The sequence below is a fragment of the Balaenoptera borealis genome (assembly GCF_965194805.1).
Source record: "Balaenoptera borealis genome assembly, chromosome: 11".
Taxonomy (NCBI): Eukaryota; Metazoa; Chordata; class Mammalia; order Artiodactyla; family Balaenopteridae; genus Balaenoptera; species Balaenoptera borealis.
In genome coordinates this window covers 79801743-79811485 of record NC_138868.1, presented here as the reverse complement: position 1 = coordinate 79811485, position 9743 = coordinate 79801743, and the positions used below count along the sequence as shown (strand labels likewise).

The following is a 9743-nucleotide window of genomic DNA, read 5'->3' as shown; positions in this document are numbered from 1 at the left end:
TTTGTAAGAATTTGTCCATTTCCTCCAGGTTGTCCGTTGTACTGGCATATAGTTACTTGTAGTAATGTCTCATGATCCTTTGTATTTCTGCAGTGTCAGTTGTTACTTCTCCTTTTTCATTTCTAATTCTGTTGATTTGAGTCTTCTCCCTTTTTTTCTTGATGAGTCTGGCTAATGGCTTATCAATTTTGTTTATCTTCTCAAAGTACCAGCTTTTAGTTTTATTGATCTTTGCTATCGTTTCCTCATTTCTTTTTCATTTATTTCTGATCTAACCTTTATGATTTCTTTCCTTCTGCTAACTTTGGGGTTTTTTTTTTAATTGTTGTTCTTCTTTCTCTAGTTGTTTTAGCTGTATGGTTATGATGTTTATTTGAGATTTTTTTTGTTTCCTGAGGTAAGATTGTATTGCTATAAACTTCCCTCTTAGAACTGCTTTTGCTACATCCCATAGGTTTTGGGTGGTTGTGTTTTCAGTGTCATTTGTTTCTAAGTATTTTTTGATTTCCTCTTTGATTTCTTCAGTGGTCTCTTGGTTATTTAGTAGCGTATTGTTTAGCTTTATGTGTTTGTATTTTTTACAGTTTTTTTGCTGTGATTTATATGTAGTCTCATAGTGTTGTGGTCAGAAAATATACTTGATATGATTTCAATTTTCTTAAATTTACCAAGGCTTGATTTGTGACCCAGATATGATCTATCCTGGAGAATGTTCCATGAGCACTTGAGAAGAAAGTGTATTCTGTTGTTTTTGGATGGAACATCCTATAAATATCAATTAAGTCTGTCTTGTCTAATGTGTCATTTAAAGCTGTGTTTCCTTATTTATTTTCATTTTGGATGATCTGACCCATTGGTAAAAGTGTGGTGTTAAAGTCTCCTACTATTATTTTGTTCCTGTCAATTTCCCCTTTTATGGCTGTTAGCCTTTGCCTTATGTACTGAGGTGCTCCTATGTTGGGTGCATAAATATTTACAATTGATATATCTTCTTGGATTGATCCCTTGATCACTGTGTAGTGTCCTCCTTTGTCTCTTTATTTTTAGTCTTTATTAAAGTCTATTTTGCCTGATATGAGAATTGCTACTCCAGCTTTCTTTTGATCTCCATTTGCATGGAATATCTTTTTCCATCCCCTCACTTTCAGTGTGTATGTGTCCCTAGATCTGAAGTGGGTCTCTTGTGGACAGCATATATATGGATCTTGTTTTTGTATCCATTCAGCCAGTCTGTGTCTTTTGGTTGGAGAATTTAATCCATTTACATTTAAGGTAATTATCAACATGTATGTTCCTATTACCACATCCTTAATTGTTTTGGGTTTGTTTTTGTAGGTCTTTTCCTTCTCTTGTGTTTCCTGCCTAGAGAAGTTCCCTTAGGATTTGTTGTAAAGCTGGTTTGGTGGTGCTGAATTTTCTTAACTTTTGCTTATCTGTAAAGGTTTTAATTTCTCCATCAAATCTGAATGAGATCCTTGCTGGGTAGAGTAATCTTGGTTGTAGCTTTTCCCCTTTCATCACTTTGAATATGTACTGCCACTTCTTTCTGGCTTGCAGTTTCTGCTGAAAGATCAACAGTTAATCATATGGGGATTCCCTTGTATGTTATTTGTTGCTTTTCCCTTGCTGCTTTTAATATTTTTTCTTTGTATTTAATTTTTGATACTTTGAATAATAAGTGTCTTTTCGTGTTTCTCCTTGGATTTATCCTGTATGGGACTCTCTGTGCTTCCTGGACTTGATTAACTATTACCTTTCCCATATTAGGGAAGTTTTCAACTCTAATCTCTTCAAATATTTTCTCAATCCCTTTCTTTTTCTCTTCTTCTTCTGGGACCCCTATAATTCAAATGTTGGTGGGTTTAATGTTGTCCCAGACGTCTCTGAGACTGTCCTCAATTCTTTTCATTCTTTTTTCTTTATTCTGCTCTGTGGTAGTTATTGCCACTATTTTATCTTCCAGGTCACTTATCTGTTCTTCTGCCTCAGTTATTCTGCTATTGATTCCTTCTAGAAAATTTTTAATTTCATATATTGTGTTGTTCATCATTGTTTGTTTGCTCTTTTGTTCTTCTAGGTCCATGTTAAATGTTTCTTGTATTTTCTCCATTCTGTTTCCAAGATTTTTGATGATGTTTACTATCATTACTCTGAATTCTTTTTCAGGTAGACTGCCTAAATCCTCTTCATGTGTTTGATCTGTGGGTTTTAAACTTGCTCCTTCATCTGCTGCATATTTCTCTGTCTTCTCATGTCGTTTAACTGACTGTGTTTGGGGTCTACTTTCACAAGCTGCAGGTTCGTAGTTCCCATTGTTTTTGGTGTCTGCCCCCAGTGGGTGAGGTTGGTGCAGTGGCTTGTGTAGGCTTCCTGGTAGAGGGGACTGGTGCCTGTTTTCTGGTGGGTGGGTCTGCATCTTGTCTTTCTGGTGGGCAGGGCCATGTCCAGTGGTGTGTTTTGGGGTGTCTGTGAAGTTAGTGTGATTTTAGGCAGCCTCTGTGTTAATGGGTGGGGTTGTGTTCCTGTCTTGCTAGTTGTTTGTCATGGGGCATCCAGCACTGGAGCTTGCTTGCTGTCAGGTGGAGCTGGGTCTTAGTGTTGAGACAGAGATCTCTGGTAGAGCTCTCGCCGATTGATATTATGTGGGGCTGGGAGGTCTCTGGTGGTCCAATATCCTGAACTCGTTCTCCCACCTTGGAGGGTCAGGCCTGACAGCAGGCTGGAGCGCCAAGCCCCTGTCAGCCACACGGCTCAGAAGGAAAAGGAGAAAAAAGAAAGGAAAAAAATTATTTAAATAATAATAATAATAAAAAGAAGAGAGCAACCAAACCAATAAACAAATCCACCAATGATAACAAGCGCTAAAAACTAAACTAAGATAAACAGAAAAATCAGAAACAAATCAGTCACAGACAGCAAACCCCAAGTCTACATTTGCTCCCAAAGTCCACCGCCTCAATTTTGGGATGATTCATTTTCTGTTCAGGTATTCCACAGATGCAGGGTTCATCAAGTTGATTGTGGGGATTTAATCTGCTGCTCCTGATGCTGCATGGAGAAATTTCCATTTCTTTTCTTTGTTCACACAGGTCCTGTGGTTCAGCTTTGGTTTTGGCCCCACCTCTGCATGTAGGTCGCCCTCACGCATCTGTTCCCCGCCCAGAAAGGAGGGAGTTAACGCAGTGGCTGGTTAGGGCACTCTTGCTCACTCAGGCCAGGGGAGGGAGGGGTACGGTAGTCATAATTGGAATGCGGGGTGAGCCTGCAGTGGCAGAGGCCAGCGTGACATTGCAACAGCCTGAGGCACGCCTTGTGTTCTCCCAGCGAAGTCGTCCTTGGATCACAGGACCCTGGCAGTGGTGGGCTGCACAGGCTCCTGGGAGGGGAGGTGTGGATAGCGACCTGTGCTTGCACACAGGCTTCTTGGTGGCAGCAGCAGCAGCGTTAGCATTTCATGCCTGTCTCTGGGCTCCGAGCTGACAGCCGTGGCTCACGCCCGTCTCTGGAGCTTGCTTAGGTGGTGTTCTGCCTTCTGTGGGCACACAGGGAGGGAATCCCCTCTCCTTGTGCACCCCAAAACAATGGTCTCTTGCCTCTTAGACAGTTCCAGACTTTTCCCCGGACTACCTCCCAGCTAGCTGTGGCACACTAGCCCCCTCAGGCTGTGTTCATGCAGCCAACCCCAGTCCTCTCCCTGGGATCTGAACTCTGAAGCCCGAGCCTCAGCTCCCAGCCCCCACCTACCCTGGCAGGTGAGCAGACAAGCCTCTCAGGCTGGTGAGTGCTGGTCGGCACCTAACCTCTGTGTGGGAATCTCTCCGTTTTGCCCTCTGCACCCCTGTTGCTGAGCTCTCCTCCGTGGCTCCAAAGCTTCCCCCCACCCACTCACCATCTCTGCCAGTGAAGAGGCTTCCTAGGGTGTGGAAACTTTTCCTCCTTCACAGCTCCCTCCCAGAGGTGCAGGTCCCGTCCCTATTCTTTTGACTCTGTTTTTCTTTTTCTTTTGCCCTACCCAGGTATGTGGGGAGTTTCTTGCCTTTTGGGAAGTCTGAGGTCTTCTGCCAGCATTCAGTAGGTGTTCTGTAGGAGTTGCTCCACATGTAGACGTATTTTTGATGTATTTGTGGAGAGGAAGGTGATCTCCATGTCTTACTCCTCTGCCATCTTGAAGGTCCCCCCCCCCCCACTGCTAACTCATGCTTTTAAATTCATCCACAATGAAAATTCTTAGGAATCTTCTCAAATAGAACTTCTTAACTTACCTTGCTTGTAAATTTCATCTCTATAAGACAGAGGAAGTGGTAAGATCTGGCCCTCATTGTAACCAACATGGCATAACTGGTTGACTAAAAATCACACTGACCCTGAGTGAAAGGAGCAAAGTTGTCTTTGATGTTTTTTGTTACGTCTGTTGTAGGTTGCATTCTCTGACAAACAGACCCTGAGTTGGAGATGGTGTGCAGGTGGGGTATGGGGCAGTGCTTTCAGAGACCACCCGCACAAAGGAATGAAAGAAGCAGGGCTGAGCAGAGGTATAAATTGAGTCATAATATAGTTGCAACAGAGGTCGCAGCAGGTCTCACAGGAAACTTTCAAACTTGGATGGTTCTTCAAAAATGTCTCTAACTGAAGGGGCCAGAGCTGGACTCCCACATTAACAAGTCATTAGATGCAGAGAGCTGCCTGGGAAACCATGGGGGAGGCAGCTTCTTTCAGAGCCGTAGAATTCCTTCGGAGAGTTTCAGCTGAACAACATCAGCACATAATACTCCCAACAGCCGGGATAATGAATGACTCAGAGCTAAGGGAGATCTGGACAGCACAACACATTCAATAAGAGAATGCTTATTGTAGTCATACGTCTACCCTCAACTTTAGGAATGTACATTTCAGAAAAGTTAAAAGATCAGGGGAAAACTGAAACAACAGGAGATTTGTAGCTAGCAGAAGCATTTGTTCATTCAACAAATACTTAAAATGGGCTTACTCTTTGTTGATCTCTATGCGAGATACTGCAGAAACGATGAAGAATAATAGATAGTCCCAGCTAGTGGTGTACTGAAGCTGGCTGCTACCTGCTGGCAAGAGCCAATTATCAGTATTTCTTCCAAACTCCCAGCGATGTCCACTTGGTAGCTTGAAATGGGCCATGGTGGGAGTATTTATACCATGGAAAGTAGATAATTGTAAAAAACAGGGATTTTTTTACCCCAGAGAACCAATTGTTAAACACGTGCCAACACAGTACTGCACCCCACTTTTGAGCTGACAATCCAACAGACCTGGAAAGGTGTAAAATTGTCTACTCTGCTTCTAGTGCTTTGAAGTAGCTTCACATCCCCATGTATGTATGAAAAGGTGAGTTCTTGACACTCCTACACTGTTCATGATAAGAGCCTTAGACTCATGCTGTCCAGTGGAAATATAATCTGAGCCATATATGTAATTTAAAATTTTTCACTTTTTAAAAAGTGAAAAGCAGTGAAATTGTCACTTATTTTATGTAACTCAATATATCCAGAATATTAACATTTCAACATGGAGTCAATATAAAAATATTTTACTGTTTTTGTACTACATTTTCAATGTCCATATGTATTTTACACATAGAGCACATCTCAATTCAGATGTAAATTTACATCAAAATACTTGAGTTGATTTAAAAATTTTTTTTAATTTTAAGATTTTTAAAAATTCAAAGTTGAGAAAGTAGTATCACATACCCAAGTTGTTCCAAACATACTTAAAATTTTTCAAATAACTAAATTGAATATGAAAAGTTCTTTTCTTTTAATATTTGCATCCACATTGACAAAACTTGTTCATCTTTTCCAAGAGGAATTGATTTGACTTTGAAGCAAAAGCACATCAAGCAATCATCACAATTTGCAGTTCAGTCTCAGAGGCTGTAGGGCCAATGCCAAGCAAGGAATAGCATTGTCTTCAGTTGCAGACTCTAAGGTATGGATAGGTCCTTCATATTTGGTTGGATATACAGTGGTTTCAGCAGAATGCTACAGTTTTTAGGATTATATAAGAGAACTGGCAAATTGGTATTTCTTGGATTGGATAATGTGGGAAAAACAACATTGCTATATATGCTAAAAGATGACAGACTTGGACACATGTCCCAACGTTACCTCCCCTTTCAAAAGAACTAACGATTACTGGCATGACCTTTGCAACTTTTGATCTGGGTGAACATGTTCAAGCTCAAAGAGTGTGGAAAAACTACCTTCCTGCTATCAATGGCATTACACTTCTGGTGGATTGTGCAGATCATAAAAGGCTGTTAGAATCAAAAGAAGAACTTGATTCACTAATGACAGTTGAAACCATTTCTAATGTGTCTATACCGATTCTTGGGAATAAGATCAACAGACCTGAAGCCATCAGTGAAGAGAGGTTACGAGAGATGTTTGGTTTACACGGTCAGACAACAGGAAAGAGCTGAATGCCAACCTTTAAGTTTTCATGTGCAGTGTACTCAAAAGACTAGGTTACCGAGAACACGTCCTCTGCAGGTACAGGTCATTAACACCAACCTGAATCGGTTCCAGGTCTCACCATTCAGGCCCACTCAGAGATATGATCATGCAACATTCATAACTTGAATTCAGTAGAATGTTGTTGGTTATAAAACAGATTATTTAGATTATTAAAATTATATCAACAGTTCGAGTGAGAATTGAAAACTGGTTATCACAATGTTAACTTTATCATTCCATAAAAATAATTAGTTTTTACAGTTTACAATCTGATATTACCCTCAGCAATATTTACAGTATAAAGAGCAACTTTCCAGCTGTACATTTGAAGCACTTTTTAACAATATGAAACTACAAATATAAGCCATATTGAAAAGCTCATGATCTTAAATTTTTGTCTACTTTTTGAAACTAGTTTTTAAATTTTAGATTATATGTCCACCTAGTTTAAGTGTACAGTTAATAATTAGCTGATTGATGATGTCTTACAGTTTTCAATAATTTTTCTTACACAAACATCATGCAATAAAACAAACTCTAAGGTTTGACATCCTTAAAAGCATATCAATTTCAAAACTATGTCAAAGGTTAGTAAGTTCACTAACAAGACAATTCAGTGTTAACTTCAAATTCAAAGGGGGTATTGCGTAAATTGAAAGCAACTCTGTTGGGCAAAGTGTAAAAACTTCCACTTATAAAATGAACGAGTTCTGAGGATCTGATGTACAGTGTGGTGACTATCATTAACAATACTGTATTGTATACTTGCAAGTTGCTAAGAGACTAGATCTTAAATGTTCTCAACACCACCTCCTCAAAAAGAAAAAAAAAGGTAATTATGTCAAGTGATAGATGTGTTAACTAACCTTATTGTGGTAATCATTGCATAATCCTCACATTGTACACCTTAAACTTACACAATGTTATACGTCAATTATATCTCAATAAAGTTGGAGGGGGAGGAAGCAAAGAAACTCTAAATTTATCATTAGCAAACAAAATGTTCTTCAAATTTTTTTGGATTTTTTTTCAGACAATTTATATAACACTCTTGGTTATAATTAAAATATTCTGCCTATTAATTCATATTAGAAAAATGTGTAAAATCATTATTAACTAGTATTATGAAAAATTTCAATATCAACATTAATTCTTATATCTATAGATCTAGATTACAAATAAGCTGTTCTATTCCTTGGAGCTTCAAGTTTTGCCTGTTCACATGCAGCGTGATATGACTGAGAAAACGTAAATCATAACTGCCAAGTTTTGTCTGCCATTATTGAAAGTGTGGCAAATATTCTTTTGTTTCAAGAAAATCTTGAATTGGGGTTAACAGCATAGTAAATCTTGGTAAAATTCTTTTACAACTCAACCAATGAGCATTGGTAAATAACACAAGATCATTAAATTCAGGGTCTTCTACTTCTTTCAACAGTGCCATAAACTGGTGCTGATTCATAGCATTGGCATGTATATATGGAACAATTTTAATAACTGTATCCGTGACACTTTCCATGAGTCTGATTCAGAAAACTGAGCACAAATATTTTCAATATGTATCATTTTGTGGAAGAAAGCAATAAGGGAAACATCAGTCTCTTATTTTTAAATTCCTATAAATCCAGATTTTTGACGTAAGAGCTGAAGCACCTCCATCATGATATAAACAAATTTTTTTCGTATTTAGCTGAAATTCTTCTTTGACAGTCATAAAAATTTCAAATATATCTATGCCACAAATTTTGCTTTTTAGTCTATGAGTTGACAACACTTCTTCATAAGTTTGGAAGTCCTCTGAGACTAAACATAACCAAAGTATTAATTAGGCATGACATCCTAAGCACTTGGAATGTGTTAAAGAAAAGTACTTGCAGTCTTTCCAGTTCTGAATCAATCGATCTTTGATATTCTTAAGAAGGGCTTGTATTCCATGGGCAATTGTTCAGTGACTTCATTGAAGATAGTTTATTTTTTATGAAATATGATTTTTACTCTTTTCCTAATAATTTTATAATATTTCCATAAGTGAAATAATAATTTCTTTTACCATGTTTCCATCTAAAAATGATTTTCTCTTTTGTGCAAGAATCTAAGTCATTTATTATCTAGCTAAAGTTACAAGCTCAAACCCTGTTAGACATGATTTTTTAAATTGCTGTTGGATATTCATTTCTGACTTCTGGCAACTAATTTAGTCTATTCTTTTCAAATCTTTTTGACTGTTGAGAGGAAACTTATCAAATACACCATGTATTTTCTGATAATGTCTCTAATATTGTCTGCTTTATTATCTTAAAGAACACTTATACATCAAGCAAACCACTTTTTCGTTTTGCTTGGCCACAAAAAGCTGCAATTGCCATGACTTGTGAAATTTGGGACACATCTTCCCCTAGTCTTTTTTTTCCTTTATTGCTCTAGTTGTAGGACTGGCTTCTGCATCTCCATTTGATTCTACATCACTAGTATGCCCTAGTTTTAAACTTAAAATTTTGTCCATACTTAATTTTTAAATTAGAACAATAATATAACTATGTTTTAATTGAAGTAATAAGTATTTCCATTTGATTACCAATTACAATTTACATAGGTATCACTGTAACTGGTGCTTTCTGTATAAACATCCAAATAATTGTGTTACAATGTTACATCAATGTGTAGGAAAAAACATTTAAATCATTTTGTTGACACCAACTAGATTGGTGATGTGTTTATGTGTAATGCTAGAAAAGACACAGGCCCATCGTGCACACTACAACATTACAGTAACATTTACATGATTCGATGGTTAAGGTGCAATGTAATCTTCTCAGAACAATGGAGTTGTATTTAATGAAAAAATTTTTACATTGGTTCAATTATTAAATTTCAAAATAAATTAGTTTAAACTAAACTGAAATTAACAATTCAGTTCCTCAGTGGTGCTAGCCACATTTCAAGTGCTCAGGAGCCCACGTGATTAGTGGCCACTGAATTTGACAGAATAGCCTTACACCATTCTTTCCTGGTCCTGGCTTGCTTTTTTGAGGGGGACCGTGCTGTGCGGTTTGTGGGATCTTAGTTCCCCGACCAGGGATTGAACTGGGGCCCACGGCAGTGAAAGTGCCGAATCCTAACCACTGGACTGCCAGGGAAGTCCAGTCCTGGCTTGCTTTTGAACCCCAACTTTGACCTTCTATTTGCTATGCATTAGCTCTGTCTTTCCTGATGGACATTAATTAGCTTGCCCTCATCTCACTGTCCTTCACTGCT

At 38.3% G+C, this 9743-nt stretch overlaps 1 pseudogene across 1 annotated transcript; it reads left to right on the top strand.

The window, feature by feature from the left end:
• Window positions 1-5472: 5472 nt before the first annotated feature.
• LOC309604941 (small COPII coat GTPase SAR1B pseudogene) lies at window positions 5473-9492 on the top strand (annotated as a pseudogene). Its single transcript has one exon. The product of its transcript is annotated as a small COPII coat GTPase SAR1B pseudogene (transcript).
• The last annotated feature ends 251 nt before the right edge of the window (window positions 9493-9743 follow it).